The 17,312-nt window shown below is 46.0% G+C and overlaps 1 protein-coding gene across 3 annotated transcripts in view; it reads left to right on the top strand.

Annotated features, from left to right (window-relative positions):
• The window catches only part of NEDD4L (NEDD4 like E3 ubiquitin protein ligase), a 312,252-nt gene that overhangs the window by 74,052 nt on the left and 220,888 nt on the right, over window positions 1–17,312 (top strand). The window contains exon 1 of one of the 3 annotated variants that reach the window (XM_077346874.1): window positions 6,661–6,749. The exons of the other annotated variants lie outside the window; for them this stretch is intronic. The gene's annotated coding sequence lies outside the window, so the exon portion shown is untranslated. Of the gene's footprint in view, window positions 1–6,660; window positions 6,750–17,312 lie in introns of those variants that run through there. 3 annotated transcript variants of the gene reach the window in all.

Genomic DNA, 17,312 nt, shown 5'->3' on the forward strand with positions numbered 1-17,312 from the left:
ACAGAGCAGGTATAAGAAGTTTCATTCCATTCAGTTTATTAATGCTCACAGACCAATTGATCATAAGTAAATACAATAAAGACGAAATATATGATTATAAATACAGTATTTACATTATAGGATAGATCCAGGTGCGCAGCTGTGTTGGTCTGAAGTAGCAGAACAAAATTGGAGTCTAGTGGCAGTCCAACACAAGTTTTATTCTTGGTGTGAGGAAGTGTGCATGCACACGAAAGCTCACACCTAGAATAAAACTTTGTTGGTCTTAAAGGTGCCATTGGACTCAAATTTTGTCCTACGTTATAGGCTATCAGTATTAGATGCCACAGACAAGACTTTTACCACTGCAAGACTCCTATAAGGGTCGACATAAATTTAACAGTTTAGCTACAATCTCTAATCACACAGGTAGCACTCTGGTTTGGTTGAACAGAAGTTTTGGAGCCAGATCCGTTGGCATGTACTTGCTATGTCTTTCTGCCACCAGAATCAAGGGAACAGATGTTCATATATCAGAACTTCCTAGTCAGGTGCAATCTGCTGGGGGAATTCCTGCCTTGTTGGCATTCCTCTAGCTGAGTGATCACTTTTAAATCTCCTTTACTTTGTTCCATATTCCACCTCTCTCCCCAGTAGAGGCCCAGAGCAACTTGTATCATTCACCTCTCCTCAGTTTTATCCTCACAACAACCCTGTGTGGTAGGCTGGGCTGAGAGTGTGTGATTGCCCCAGGGTTACCCAGGGAGCTTCCATGGTAAACTGAGGATTCCAGCCTGGGTTTCACGGATGCTTGTCCTACACTCTAACCACCAAATCAGGGCTCTCATTTACGTAGAAGGGCCTGAAGGATTGGCACTATCTAGCTCCAGTTTTCTCTACCAGGGTTTTATGAAACCCTGGGGTTTTGCAGTGGCCCTGGAAGGGTTAAATCAGGTGATATGACCATATGTGTTCATGTCAACCCACCCCCCCCCTCCCAAAATGGCCAGCGATGGGCCTGGAGAGGGTGGGAAGGGGAGGGGCCTCAGGCACCTGCGTGATGTTACTTCTGGTGACATGTGACTTCTGAGGGCATGGCAGGAAGTTGAGGTCTGCTGACATCACTTCCAGGGTTTTTTGAAGCCTGAAGTATGTTTCAGGGGTTTCTCAACGGTAAAAACATTGAGAAAGGCTGATCTACCTGATCCCTATACTGTTGTGGGCTCATCTTGCAGAAGTGGCTCTCATGCTATTCATGTGAAGCGTAAATAAGATGGATGACCCTTGAGACTCCTGAGTAAACCCGGTTACAGTTTCCATGAAGGATATCATGTGGAGTTGGATTTTAGCACTGGATAATCTTTTGCTAACATTTCATTAAGATGTGCTTGAGCAGTTCCGTCTCCTGACAAGCCAGCTGGCTTTGACTTTAAACAAATCATACCTACTTGTAATCGCAAGATAATAAAACTCTCTGCCAGAAAGTGCTCCGCCTTGAAAATCCTGACCATAGAAGTGCTTCTCTTACTCAATGTGTGCGAGACGGGGACATTTTTTCCTTATTGCTTTTATGCATGTTTATATAATGTAGCTGAGAGGGTTTCGAAAAAGAACAATTAAGACCATTTTGATCCACGTAAAAGACTTCTTTTGTTTGCTCTGGAGAAATGAAGGGACTGTTGAATAGAGGTGAGATGAATTACGGGCTATTCTGTTTTTTGTTTTTTGTTTTTTTTTAAGTCTTGTTTTTGCAGTTGGACAGGGTAATAAATAGAATCCAGCCTTTTAATGAGGATAGTATAGGGTGCTGTAACAAGCCTTTTCTGTTCGATTAATTTATTTCAAACATATATTAGCCTCCATTCTTAGATATAAAGCGTAAGGTTGCTTACAGCGTAAGAACAAAACACAGAAAATAAAATACGTTGAAAGTATTTTTAAACATTATTTTAAATCACAACTCAGGGCTCCTTGTATACTTAACCAAATGTGGCTCTTAATAAAACTATTTTATCTTGCCTCGTAAAGGTGCCTAAAAATGGCTAGGCCATCACTTGGGCAGTATTACACTGGCTAAAGTTTATTTGATTCATTTGTACACCTGCTTTTCTCCCCATTGAGGACCCAGAGGCTTACACGGTTCTCCTCTCCTTCATTTTATCCTCACAACAACCCTGTGAGGTAGGGGAGACTCAGAGAATGTGCCAGGCCCAAGGTCACCCAGGGAGCTTCTATGACATGAGTTGGGTATTCATACTTGGGTCCTACAGATGCTAGTCTGAAACTCTTTACCACTACACTACACTAGCTGTTATGTCCTCACGTCTGGGAGCTTTCTTCTCCAATCCTGACTTGTAGTATCTTTTGTGTACCAGAGTCCAAAGCTCTACTCACAGGCTTGTACTAGTTACTCAGTCTTTCCGCAGGCTGGGCCTGACCTAGCAGACATTAAAGATTCTAGCTCAGGCTTTTGCAATCAGGGTTTTGTGAAACCCTGGGGTTTCTTGATGGCCCTTGAAGGGTTTCCCAAATGGGTGGGAGTTAATTAATTTTTAATATATTTTTAAAAAAATTGTTAAACATTTATTGATCATATGGACCTGCCTCCCCTCGCAAAATGGCCAGTGATGGGAATGGAGGGGGGTGGGAAGGGGAGAAGCCCTGGGTGGACATGTACACAACTATGTTTCCTAACCATATTCTGCACGATCATGCCACTTCTGGGGTTTCTCAAAGCCTGAATAATGTTCCAGGAGTTTCTCAGCAGTAAAAAAATGCAGAACAATTGTTCTAGTTCAGGGGTAGTCAAACTGCGGCCCTCCAGATGTCCATGGACTACAATTCCCAGGAGCCCCTGCCAGCATTCGCTGGCAGGGGCTCCTGAGAATTGTAGTCCATGGACATCTGGAGGGCCGCAGTTTGACTACCCCTGTTCTAGTTGGTCAGACTCTAGCTGTCCTAATTGCACCACAGTTGTGTTAATAAAACCCGGCATCTCGTCCTGAACACTTGTCCGTCTTTCTGCATCCCACAAAGTATCGTACTGTCTCCGAAAAACACCCACAAAGAATTAATCTTATTCAGAGCAAAACAGCTACCGATATCGGGACTTTATAACCGGGCTGCCAAAGCTGAACAGAGATTAATTAAGAAGTGAGGTTAATCATTGGCTGAAACTGAAGCAAAGACAGCTGTGCATTTATATGAAAATGCACAGTGCTGGTTAGGTATTAAAGCTGAATATCTGGCATCGATCCCACTGGTCTCTCACACATATGACAATGTACACAGAGGGAAACAAGTTTACAATGCATATTTGTAGAGAGGAAGCATGGTGTAGTTGTTAGGAGCAGCAGACTATAATCTGGAGAGCTGGGTTTGAGTCCCCGCTGTACATGAAGCCTGCTGGGTAATGTGACCTTGGACTTCTGAAGTTCCTGACAGAGTGGTTTCTCAGTAGAACAGGCTTCCTCGGGAGGTGGTGGATTCTCCAGTTTTGAGTTGTGAGCGCCCTGCATAGTGCAGGGGGTTGGACTAGATGACCCAGGAGGTTCCTTCCAAGTCTACTGTCACAGTTCTTCCAAAACTCCCTCAGCCCCACCTGCCTCACAAGGTGCCTGTTGTGGGGAGAGGAAAGGAATATGACTTTAAGTTACTATGAGACTCCTTATGGCAGAGAACAAGAAAATAAACGTTTGCAACCATTTGAAAACAAAGAACTATAAATCATAGATAACCGATGAATAGCATATAACAAATGAACAGCATATAACGGATGAATAGGGATGTCTTGAGCGCTGGTGTTAAAAGATTGGGTCAATTATGGGGTAAGATCATCACTGGTCTTACCCAAAAACCTGGATGGAAGAGCTCTGTTTTGCAGGCCCTGTTTGGGTTCCAATAGGGCCTAGATCTTTTTGAGGAGCTCGTTCCACCTGGTTGGGACTGCAGATGAGGCCAGGCGGATTTGTGTGGGGCCAGGCATCACCAGATGGTTGGAGTGCATGAGCCAGCCCAGAAGGCAACTGGTTAAAAACTAAATTCCTCCACCAGCACAGAAGGGCATAATGTCATGTTTACATATAAACAAGAAATGAGAAGAACTTCACGCACCTATTTTTACACCTTATAGCAAAATATGCCCTGACCAGGATGGCCCAGACTAGCTTGATCTCATCAGATCTCGGAAGCTAAGCTGGAGAAGGAGTTGACTTTACTCCAGGGGTAGTCGAACTGCGGCCCTCCAGATGTCCATGGACTACAATTCCCTTGAGCCCCTGCCAGCATTTGCTTTCAATTTCAGAAAAAGGGAGATGATTTAGGGGTGTTAATCCATATTGCATTGCCCTACTTCTGCTGGGGGCATGTTCTGAATTTGGGGTTGCCAGTTCCAGAGTGGGAAATTCCTAGACAAAATCTCTGAGTTTTGGGAGGATGGGGGAGGGACTTTATTGGGGTCTAGTGCCACAGTGATCACCTTCCAAAGCGAACATTTTCATCAGGAGAACTTTCATCTGGAGCAGTGGTCCCCAACCTTTATTAGGCTGGGGACCGGCAGGGCATCGGGCCGCGCCCGCAGGGCCCGCGGCCACGCCCACGCTTCGGGCCGCGCCTGCGGGCCGCGCCTGGCCGCACCCGCGGGCCGCACCCGCGAGCCGCGCCCGTGGGCCGCACCCGCGGATCGGGCCGCGCCCGCGAGCCGCGCCCGGCCGCGCCCGTGGGCCGTACCCGCGGATCGGGCCGCGCCCGCGAGCCGCGCCCGGCCGCGCCCGTTGATCGGGCCACACCCGCGGGCCGCGCGGGCGTGGCCGGCCCTCCCCGCAGTAAGTAGCTTCCCGGGTTTTTTACTGCGGGGTTTTTTTACTGCGGGGGGGGGCGGGGAGAGGGAGCGGCGGCCCGGCGCCTTGGCCTTTGCGGCCCGGCGCCGGGCCGCGGCCCGCAGGTTGGGGACCACTGATCTGGAGATCCGTTGTAATCCTAGGAGATCTCCAGGCACCACCTGGAGAGTGGCAACCCGAGTTAAACTCCATGTTGGTTTATGTTCCCTGCAGCACCAAGCACGTCTGATTTCTGTGTATCAAGTTGCTGTCCAAGGAGCAGGCCTAGAGATAAAGTGCAAATCTTGATTTTTAAATTGCTACAGATTTTTGTTAGCAAAGGAGAGTGTTCCTGCTATCTTAAATCCCTGTGAAATTTAGTTGCTTATGGTGTCAGCTATTTTTGAGGTAGCATGAGCCTCTGAAGAAGAAGAAAATAGCTTAAGAGTGAAATAAACTTTGGTCTGTTTAGGGAAAAAACAAAGAAAGCCAAACAATATCATTCCTTATTTTAGGACCAACAAGAGTGACCAAAAATACTAAGGTATCTTTAGAGTTGTTGTTATTAGCTGCCTCTCCCCAGAAGTGGGTTCAGGGTGACTTGCATCAGTACGACCTGAACTGGAGTCTCCCCAATCCCTGTCTGACACCTTAATGACTCCTAATTAGGATAAAACACTGTTTCAGATGAGACCTTTTTCGAACGTACTTCTACAACCCAGTTTTAAGAAAAGACAGCTTCATTGTTTGCCCGTTTGCTTCCGAATCTAAGGTATTGGTTCTGACCTTTAAGACTATATGTGGCCTGGGTCCAGCCTACCTGCAGGTCCACTTATCTCCTAATGCGTCCCGTAGGGCAGGGGTAGTCAACCTGTGGTCCTCCAGATGTCCATGGACTACAAACGCTGGCAGGGGCTCATGGGAATTGTAGTCCATGAACATTTGGAGGACCACAGGTTGACTACCCCTGCCGTAGGGCATTGACCTCTGCCGGTACGAATTTGTTGAGGATCTCAGGTTTCTGGGAAGCACGCTTGGCCTCGATCAGGGCCAGGACTTTTTTCATCCTGGCCCCTACCTGGTGGAATGAACTCCCGGAAGAGCTGAGGGCCCTGTTGGAGCTCTCTTGGTTCTGCAGGGCCTGTAAGACGGAGCACTTCCGCCAGGCTTTTGGTTGAGGCCAGGCTGAATATTGGGCTATAAGATCGGGTCCCCCCCCACCCTTGTGGCCTCTGGATCCCCCTAGGGTCATCCACCACCCCAGCTTTCCATCTGTTTGACACTGCCGGGAATAGGGGAACGAGGAATATGGGTCTGCCATCTTTGCCTATGTTTAAACTGTGACTATTGTATTGTATTATCCGAGAGGTGGTGATCTTGCCATCCCGTGTTTTTATCTTTTTATTCTGTTGTGAACCGCCACGAGCCAACCGGTCCGGTAACTGGCGGTATAGAAATTTAATCAATCAGTCAGTCAATCAAATACCCCAACAAGGGGAAATGAAGCAGGGGAAATTTTCCATCAGGGAGACTGTGAAGGAAATGCTTCACCAACTTAATTCTTATACTTAAAAGGAGTAACTAAAGTGGGGCATACTTCTGAGTAGACTTGCGTGGGATTTGGCTGTGGTTCAGACACAGAATCAGGGCTGGGGGGGGGGAAGAGATTGACTCTCGCTGTCGGTCAGCGGCCTGTTTACTCATAATTCGGAAGCAGGTGTTCTCCCAAAGCACAGTGGCCCTGTGTGTTTGGCGCCTGACAGGACAGGTTCCAGGGTTTTCAAGTCTCCTAGTGATGGAGGCGCACCCAGTCCAGAGAAGGAGTGGTTTGTATTGCTCAACTCGAGCTTGCAATGTGATTCGGGAGTGGCACCAGTTGGCAGTTGCAGGTGAGTCTTCAGTCTTCCGTGTGCAGCCGGCCAGGAGACGTGACTGCTGTACACACCGGAGCAGGTAAGCTGAGAGATTTAAGGAGGGTGGCAGTGGAGGCAGGAGCCGTGTAAGGAAAGCTCCCCTAGCAAGAAAGTTTGGGAGAGGTCTTAGGGGGGTTGTGTGTCTTTGTGGCAAGCAGAAAATCGGTGGGAAAGTTTTGATCCCTTCTTCTTAAAACTGGGTTGTAGAAGTAGGTTAAAGGTAAAGGTAAAGGTATCCCCTGTGCAAGCACCGAGTCATGTCTGACTCTTGGGGTGACGCCCTCCAGCGTTTTCATGGCAGACTCAATACGGGGTGGTTTGCCAGTGCCTTCCCCAGTCATTACCGTTTACCCCCCAGCAAGCTGGGTACTCATTTTACCGACCTCGGAAGGATGGAAGGCTGAGTCAACCTTGAGAAGTAGGTTAAAAACAGCCTAATCTGAAACAATGTTTTACCCAATGTTTTGGTATAGTACTTAGGAGTGCAGAGTTCTAATCTGGCGAGCCGGGTTTGATTCCCTGTTCCTCCACTTGCAACCAGCTGGGTGATCTTGGGCTCACTGCAGCACTGATAAAGCTGTTCTGACTGAGCAGCAATATCAGGGCTCTCTCAGCCTCACCTCCCTCACAGGGTGTCTGTTGTGGGGAGAGGAAAGGGAAGGCGATTATTAGCCGCTTTGAGACTCCTTCAGGTAGAGAAAAGCGGCATATAAGAACCAAACTTCTTCAGTAATATCAGGGCTCTCTCAGCCTTCCTTCCCTCACAGGGTGTCTGTTGTGGTCAGAGGAAAGCGAATGTGAATGTAAGCCGCTTTGCTTTGGGTAGAGAAAAGTGGCATATAAGAACCAGCTCTTCTTCTGATTAGGGGCTATGAGAGTGTCAGACTGGGATTGGGGAGACCCCCGTTCAGTTCTTCATGCTGCCAAGTGGTCTTGGTCAAATTGTGTACACTCAACCTGATCTACCTGTAGTGAGCCTAAAACCGAGGAGAAGAGAAGGATGTAAACGGCTTTGAGGAGAGGGTGGTGGTGGTGGTAAATGAAGTCAATCAACATAAAAAAAAATTTCTTGTGGTTTCCTTGTGGTTTCCTTACCAATGCAGGGATTTATCCATATTGTTCTTCCGATTATTGTTTCAAAACCCTAATATACTTTGGCTGGCACAACCGTGGCTCGCTTCACTGAAATTGTTCAACACAACAGTCGTTTTTGTCGGCTCTTTTGGATATTCTTGCCAGCGGAGGGGGGGGGGGGAGTGTCACCTGCCCACAGGAACCATCTCGTATTGTCCCGAAATGTTTTCCACTGCTTTCATTCTTCATAGGTAAAACAAGTATTTACGTTGATGGGATGTTCCCAGTTGCATGTCTTTAACTACGGGGAAATTGCCCTGTCCTTTTCGTGGATGGAATTTTATATGACTTGGCAAACTGGGGCATTTGTTCTATTGGCTTCAAGGACTTGCATAACTTGTATGCCTGGGTGAAATTTTGCTTTGTACGTGCATTGCATTCTCAGAGAGGTTGTGTGTGTTGCTATGTACGTTCCTCTAGATCCAGGGAGATAGATACGGGCTTATCCACAATCTGCAATCCACGGTGGCTGCCCTGTTTGGTGTGGCCCATACTGGCAGAGGTCAGATCGGCGGGCAGGCAGAACGGTCAGTCTTTGGGACTGCATGTTCCAGGATATATTGCCCCCCCCACACACTTTTGGTCTTCTTCAAAGCTAGACTAGTTGTTGTTCCAGAGGGCGTTATATGACGGCTGAATTGATTCCCCCCGATGTGTGTTGATTTATCTTTCTATTGCTCTTGACTAGTAGCTGCTGGTTTCACTGTTGTTTTTTTAACCTCAGTGTTGGAGATTCTTTGTTTCAAATGAATTAATACGTTAAAAACATTTAATAGCTACCTTTCTTCCTAACGCAATGCAAGGGGACTTACAACATAGATAAAGTACATAAACTACTATACATGAAAGCAGCCTTTCTCAATGTTTTTACCGTTGAGAAACCCCTCAAGCATTCTTCAGGCTTTGAGAAATCCCAGAAGTGGCATAATCGTGCAGAATATGGTTGGGAAATATAGCTGTGTCCACACACACCTGGGGCCCCTTCCCTCCACATCCCCTCTAGGCCCATCACTGGCCAATGGGGGGGTTGTCGATGACCATATATGGTCATATCACCTGATAAACATTTAAAATTTTTAAAAAATATATAAAAATTAATTAACTCCCACCCATTCAGGAAACCCTTCCAGGGCCATCAAGGAACCCTGAATCAGACAAATAATCGACTGTTGTTATTCTACTTTTTTGCTCTGCCGTCTTTGTATTTTAATTTCAGAGGATAGCCGTGTTGGTCTACAATAAAAGAAAGTTAAGATTCAAATCCAGTAGTACTTTTGAGACGAAATCAACTTTCAGGCTATAAAATCTGGTGAATCAATGTTCCCTTTGTCAGACACAGGTAGAAACGGAGGGCTCTGGATCCTTCTATCGAAGTCCGAAGGTGGGTGGGACGTTGTAAAGAATGCATGTGAAGGGAGCAAAGGTACCGTGCACATTTGATAAGAACCAAGGAGAAAGGTTGGAGATACAAAACTAGCACCTGGTGTAAACTAAGAATCCAATGTCCCTATTCAGCCCTGGGGGGTCCACTGTTCGGAATTTGTAAATTGTGTATTTGTATTGCAGCTGTTTAACTTTATTTTTACACCATTCCTTTGTGGCATGCCTTGACTGCTCTGGTGTGGGTAGAAATAAAGGGCCATTTCACAAGCTACTGAGAGACGATTTAGGGTCTGCCGTTCAGCAGGGAACTACCATAGTAGTAGTAAAGCAGAGAGAGGTAACAAAAGGAGGGTGAAAGCTGCAGGTGGTTGTCACTTCTGGGGGTGTGGCAGGGAGGTGTGACCAGCTGACATCACTTCCGGGGGTCCTTGAAGCCTGAGGATTTATTTCAGGGGCTCTTCCATGTTCAAAAGGTTGAAAAAGGCTAGTGTAGGGGTTACAGAGGTGTCAGTCTTATTGCAGAGTTAACTGGCTTTCACCAAATTTTGGGTTGCATGGCTTTCCCCTCCCCAGCACCACTGTGTGCCTTTACCAAGAGCGGTCCGCATTGGGTGTACAATGAAAGTGAGTGAGGAGAAATGATCCAGGTATAGAAAATGAGGATAGGAATATCCTCTCCATTAGAGGATGAGCATTTCAGTTCAGTGGGCTCTGAGAGAGCTCATCCCTGCAGAATGCTTTTCATGGAAAGAGCAGAGTTCACCATTATCTGATATTAATGACAAAGGATGGGGGTCAGAAGGTGGCCTGGCTGATTCAGAGTGTCCTTGAATGCTTCTGGAAAAAAAAACACAAAGTGGTTGGCCGCATAACCAAGGCAATAGCATTTCGGTTTCCGCCTGTTTTTTTTTTGCTAGAACCGCTTCCATCCTCGCACGGCTGTAGCTTCCTGTGTTGCAGGTTCTCACTTCTCCAACGCCAGGCTGCAGCCCTCAGTTGTCGGATATTGTGCTGCAGCTTCCATTCAGTGGTGCGGTGAAGATCTTTGTGAGTTGTGGCAGCTGTTGCCAAAGCAGCATAAAAAAAAAATCAACCCTCCAGTGGCCAAACAGAACCTTTCCTGGGCAAAAGCTGCATGTGGCCCATGTGTTTTCTAAATGTTGGCAGATATGTGTTGCCATGTAGGGGACTCCTGGTAGAGACAGTTCTGAGAAAGATGGCCCAAAGGTTTGGTCTGGTAGATTTCCTGTGTTCTGTTGAAAATAGGTTTTGTTGTTGTTGTTGTTGTTTTCATGCTGAAGGGGTTCTCTGTGGCTGCCTTCGTCTGTTGACTCAGCACACAGGAAATTCGTATCGCATGAAACTTTGTGCAGTTAGCTTCATGCCGCTCCCCCTCTCTGGAAGGTGTGACACTGGTGTGGAAATTGCTCTTGCACTAACTGGGCTAATCCTCCTTAAGATGCAGCTGTCACCCTGTGAATGCCGCCTTGGGGAATAGCCCTACGTCTGCTAGAGGACATGCAGGTGGGAGCTTATGCAGTTAAATAGGGACCTCCTGGGCACCAAGATTCAGTAATACCTTAAATCAGGGGTAGTCAAACTGCGGCCCTCCAGATGTCTATGGACTACAATTTCCAGGAGCCCCTGCCAGCGAATGCTGGCAGGGGCTCCTGGGAATTGTAGTCCATGGACATCTGGAGGGCCGCAGTTTGACTACCCCTGCCTTAAATGTTCAGGGTATGCGCTTTTGACAGTTAAAGCTTTCTCTTTCAGACTCTTGAAAGCACATACCCCGCAAATTTTGTTCTCAAAGGTGCTACTGGACTTGAATCTAGTTGTTCTACTGTAGACTAGTATGGCTGCTCTCTGGAACTATATATCCTCCTGGAAGCTGTTTCCAGTGAACTTATATGTATGTATGGTGCTGTAGTTAAGAGCAGTGGACTCTAATCTGGAAAACTGGCTTTGATTCCCCACTCATCCTCCACATGCAGTCAGTCGGGTGTCCTTGGGCTAGTGACAGTTCTCTTAGAGCTCTCTCAGCGCAACCTACTTCATAGGGTGTCTATTGCAGGGACAGGAAGGTTTTTGTATGCCGCTTTGGACTCCTTTGGGTCGTGAAAAGCGTGGCATTAAAAACCAGCTCTTCTTCTCCTTCTGAAACTTGTTGCTGTTGCCATAGCTCTGGTTTCAGCCGCTGTTCCCAGATTTCCGGGATCTCAGAAGGGTGTGGTGGTGTGACTTCGGGAGCATTTGCATGTGAAAGCGTGCAGGTGAATTCACTCTGTAGCTTGCAGGCTGCCATTTTGCAGGCTGCCGGGGGTGTTGGCTTCTCCTTAAACAGCTGATTGCGTATCCGAGCAGGTTGAGCAACCGAAGTAAAGGCTGCCTTGGGGCAGGATTGGCTGTTGCAGAATAAGTGAATACAGAGTCCGGCTGAAGAGTTGCCTTCAGCAACCTGGGTAAGGGGTTGGGGCTCCAGTAGGGATCCGTGGTGTGAATAACCCCATCATCATCATCATCATCATCATCATCATCATGATCATCATCATCATCATCATCTTACCACTACTACTGCTACTGCTACTGCTACTACGAAGAGTTGGTTCTTATACGCCACTTTTCTCTACCTTGCCTTCCCTTTCCTCTCCCCACAACAGACACCCTGTGATTGAGGTGAGGCTGAGAGAGCCCTGATATTCCTGCTCGGTCAGAACAGCTTTATCAGTGCTGTGGTGAGCCCAAGGTCACCCAGCTGGCTTCAGGTGGGGGAGTGCAGAATTGAACCTGGCTCGTCAAATTAGAACTCCACACTCCTAACCACTACACCAAACTGGCTCTCTAGTAGTAGTAGTAGTAGTAGTAGTAGTAGTAGTAGTAGTAGTAGTAGTAGTAGTAATGGATTTATTGGGCCCGTCTGATGCCTCAGGGGAAAAGATGTGACGGGAGGAGAGCCTGATGAACTGGCTGAACTGAGAGCCAGTTTGGTGTAGTGGTTACGAGTGCGGATTTCTAATCTGGCATGCCAGGTTCGATTCTGCACTCCCCCACATGCAGCCAGCTGGGTGACCTTGGGCTTGCCACAGCAATGATAAAGCTGTTCTGACCGAGCAGTGATATCAGGGCTCTCTCAGCCTCACCTCCCTTCACAGGGTGTCTGTTGTGGGGAGAGGAATGGGAAGGTGAATGTAAGCCGCTTTGAGCCTTTGAAAAGCGGCATATAAGAATCAACTTCTTCTTCTTCTTCTTCTTCTTCTTCTTCTTCTTCTTCTTCTTCTTCTTCTTCTTCTTCTTCTGTCTTATTGTCACCTGACCTCAACCAAATGCCCAGTGGAAGAGCTCTGTCTTGCAGGCCCTGCAGAACTGCACAAACTCCGTTGGGGCCCTCAGCTCTTCCAGGAGCTCATTCCACCAGGTTAGGGCCAGGATTGAAAAGGCCCTGGCCAAGGCCAGGCATACTTCTCGTGGCCTGGGGACCACCAGCAAGATTCATCAATACCAAAACACCAGGCTTCCCTCCCATCCGCTCCCCCTTTTCCCTGTGCTCCTGGAAATCACCTATGCACTTCAGAACTTTATGTTTTGAACTGGTGAGAGGGAGGGGCACAGGTGGAGTGAATTTCTTTACTTCATTATGCCTTCCGTTCTCCAAAGAGGCTTACTGTCCTTCAGTTTATCTTCACAAGAACCTTGTGAGCTAATTTAGGCTGAAAAGATATGATTGGCTCAAGGTCACATGGACACCTGGAACTGGCTGATACTGAAACGGTCCATCAAAGTCAGTATTTGTCTACTCAGACAGCCAGTGGCTCTCCAGGGTCTTGGTCAGAGTTTTTTTATGTCCACCACTGCCAGATATTTCAACTGGAGATGCTGGGGATTGAACCTAGGACCTTCTGCACACTGAGCAGATGCTTTACCACTGAGTCACTGCCCATCCTAGTTAGGTTCATTCAGGGCATAGTCCAACACTCTAACTCAGGGGTAGTCAACCTGCAGCCCTCCAGATGTCTAACTGCTACACCACTCTGGTGAGATGTCCCTTCAAGCTTTGCCCTTTGGCTCTGGCCTAGGTGGTAAGTGCAGGAAAACCAGCCAAGAAGATTCGGGATCTGAGCAGTTGCTCTTGCAAAATTATAGATTGATCTTGCCTGCCCTTGTCCTCCTGGAGTCAGGTGTTGCCGTTGGAGATTACAAGTTGTTGATTGTGGGAGATGGAGAGCTGCAAGGGGCACTTACACCAGCACCTGGTAGCATTGACGTGTCATAAACCATAAGTAAAGTAACTGATGGAGAAAATGAGGTATCGTTTCCGTTTGATCCTACTTTTCTGTCGATTGGCTGCCATCATGCCACTCAGTACACTGGGCGGATTGGGGAGGAAAAACCTAGAGTAAGCTCATTCTTAATCTTTTAGCCACTCAAATATGTTGGCAGCACAGAACTGAGATAGCAAGGAGCGCTCTCTGCAGTTCGAAGCAAAAGTGTGGATTATCACACTAGAACTATTCATTTATTTATTTACGGTCATTTAGACCAAAATTTTAGAAGCACTACTATACAATAGCAGTTTGTAAAGGGAAGGTAATACATTAAAAGGTTAAAAATGCATCAACAATAAAACTTAAAACTTCTCCACCATAAAAGCCAACATTTAGAAGCATTAACTGCCGTTGACTATTCTACACGGATAAAGTGAGCCATAAAAGCAATAAAACTAATAAAGCTGTTAAAGCTAGAACTAGAACTATTTAAGTTAACTTTGCTGAATGAAAAAACGGAGAAGGATAACAGAAGATTCAGGGCTAGTCCTGCTATTAGGGAGAGCTAGAGCAATGGCCTTAAGCTGAAAATTTGCACTGCCATTTAGAAAGCAAGGTTCTAAGGGCTTTAAACTACACGTAGAACGGTGGCATTATTATTATTATTATTATTATTATTATTATTATTATTATTATTATTATTATTATTAGCCCACCACTCCTCCAAGGCTCATGGCGGGTAACAGCATATAACCCCCCCCCCCAATAAAAACGCCTAATACATAAAAACCACCCTAATACATAATACGTCAACCAACCCAACACGGCGACATTACCGAAGGAGGAGACCAGGAATAGCCTGAAGGACTGCAGAAGAGGGGGACCTGATCACACCTCAACCATAAGCCTGGTGGAAGAGCTCCATTTTGCAGGCCCTGCGGAAAGCTGGTAAATCCCACAGAGCCCGCAGCTCTCCCGGGAGCTCATTCCACCAGCTAGGTATGGGGTGGGGGGATTTTGCTGTCAGAGTAGTTCAGCAGTGAATCTGAATGCCTAAGGAGGTGGTCTTCACCAGATTCACTCTCCCTGTAGATTATCTTTCCCCCACCAGATGGAAAGTTTCCATGGAGTCACAATGCCAATTGCAGTTGGAACAACCATGCCACAAGATAAGAGTCCTAATTCAGTCTAAACAAAGGACTGAAGTCCCAGGTATATTTTTCTGATTTGTATATCTTTATCCAGGGTCCATTAGAACTCACAAAAACATTGTCTCATCTTCATATTAGTCTAAAGGACCACAGCTTTGCTTAAGAATATTTTAAAGCATGCTGTTCAGTCTCACCAATATCTTGAAAAAAGATATTTTTCAAACATCCACCATGTTTGAAAAAAGGTTCCATCTGTGTCTTGAAATTTCCAATATTTTCCTTTATAGTTTTTATCTGCTTTCTCAATATCCTTTGGAGTTCTACCCTATCTAGAAACATCTTATACCAATTTGCTCTTAATGTCTGTCGGGCTATAAATTTGATATCTTTTCTTTGTTGCATAGATATCTAATCTTTAAAATCTTGCATCCATTTAATCCTACATTTTTCACTTCTTTTGTTTCTAGCTGGGCTAATATCTCATATGTCTGTTGTAGAAAAATGTTCTTTTTTATAATCAGCCACTCAAATTCAGCTACATTTCTTAGATGCTCCACCCTCAATGTTCATGAACTAGAGACTGATTGATAATATAGAACCCCCTGACTGTTAATATCTCCGACTTTGATCCCTTGCCATGGCTTTATTTCCCCCTGGGTATTTGCCACGATCCAGACCAAGCCCACTGCTTGGAAATATAATTTTATATTTGGAACTGCTAATCCTTGTCGTTTTTCCCAACTCGTAGTATTTTGAAATGTATTCTTGGCTTCTTGCCATTTCAAATAAATTGGGTTATCTTTCAGTATGGTCTCTTCCATGCAGATGGTAACATTTGGAACATAAAATGTAGTTTTGGCAGCACATTCATTTTGATTCCAGAGATTCTTCCCAGCCACAAGATTTTAAAATTTGTTTCCATCTAGATAAATCTGTTCGTATCAACTTCCAAATTTCCTGGTAATTAGTTTTGAAAAGATTACCGTTTTGCCCAATCACGTTTATTTCCAAATATTTGATGGGGTTGGTCGCTGCTGATAAAGAAAAAGTAGACCCATCTGTGTGTCATGAAACAACAAGGGAAAATGTCAGGTGATATGAAAGAGGTTTATTTTACAAAGTCCTTACATGTTTTGCTGTATAGCAGGGGTAGTCAACCTGTGGTCCTCCAGATATCCATGGACTACAATTCCCATGAGCTCCTGCCAGCATTTGGGATCCCCTGCCCCTGCCAGCATCATGGGATTTGCAGTCCATGAACATCTGGAGGACTACAGGTTGACTACCCCTGCTGAATAGGTTTCATCAGCCAGAAACCAAACTTTCTTATGTATGCTACACCGAGTGCCTTGAGGGAACCAGAGGACAAAAATATACTAGGGCTTACAAACTTTGATTTGGGGCGGGTCTGGGGGCACAGCCCCACACAAAAGCTGTCTATTTCCTGAAGTGTGCACTTAAAAAAAATACGATTGAAGGATTGGGAAAATTGCCTTTTGCACTTGTTTTTCTGATAGCTGGCTGGAAAAGAAAAACAAATTTCAGCTAGCTGTATTCTTGTGCAAAACCCTCCCATCCTTGGAAACACCGGGGAGGGACAGATGTCACTTCTTGTTGCTCTCTCCAAGTTAATTGCAGACCGTGATTAACAATCCTTTTGTCACACAAAATCTGTGGTTGAACAATGGCACTTTCCACCCCATGCTGGGCTGCATTTTAGCTTTGTGGCAGCTTGTTGTTTCAGGCGCAAACTTGTAAATGCGTGATAACAAGGACCACAAGATGCTATGGAGGAAACAAACAATACTGTGCAATGCAGAAGTTCACTTTACCCTTAACATGCAACAAGGAGTTATTGTGAGAGATCATAGAACCAAGAGTTGGAAGGGACCTCCAGGGTTATCTAGTTCAGCTCCTTGCATAATGGAGGAACTCACAACTACCCACCCAGACTGACCCCAATTTCATGCCCAAGTGATCGTACTGATTCTGTAAAGCTCAAATTGTTTGAATAAATCCTTGTGATTCCAGAGGATGGGCTCAGGTGGAAATCACATAATTCCTCCCTGTATTCCTCTCCCACTATTTCCTATTTTCCCTTCACCGAAAGTCCCCATCACTTCTCTTCTTGTCCTGCTTTCTTTTCTCCTTCCCATTCACCAGCCAACCGGCCCTTTATCTGGCCTTCTGTTGCAGGTATTCCTTCCTTCCTTCCTTGTGTCATTGATAAATCCATGGGTTCATAGGTGGACACGGAGAGTGGAAGTGATATGAGCTCTTTATTAGGACCCTCAGTATGTTATACGAAGCAATTGGACTGAACCAACAACACCCTCTCCCAAAAACCCCAACATATATACACAAGCAAACAATGGATCTTCCCCTCAGTGTGCACCATTAGTCAGTTTCGGTTTAAATTGACTTGATCAGGCAAAGGGGATCTAGCCACGAATCCGTCAATTACATTGTAAGTTACGAACCTGCCGCAGACCTCAAGATCTGTCCTCGGCATTTTTATCCTGTCTTTCATCTTGGTTCCAGTTATAAATCTGTTCCTCATAATATATTTCTGGTAAGGCCTTGGAGGAGGAGCTTGTCTCATGGTTTAAGTGCCACTCAGCACTTAACACCCACTCAGGGTGGCTATCCCGCCCCTGAGTGCCTCCTCCTCCA

This window comes from Paroedura picta, chromosome 7 (genome assembly GCF_049243985.1).
Source record: "Paroedura picta isolate Pp20150507F chromosome 7, Ppicta_v3.0, whole genome shotgun sequence".
Classification (NCBI taxonomy): Eukaryota; Metazoa; Chordata; class Lepidosauria; order Squamata; family Gekkonidae; genus Paroedura; species Paroedura picta.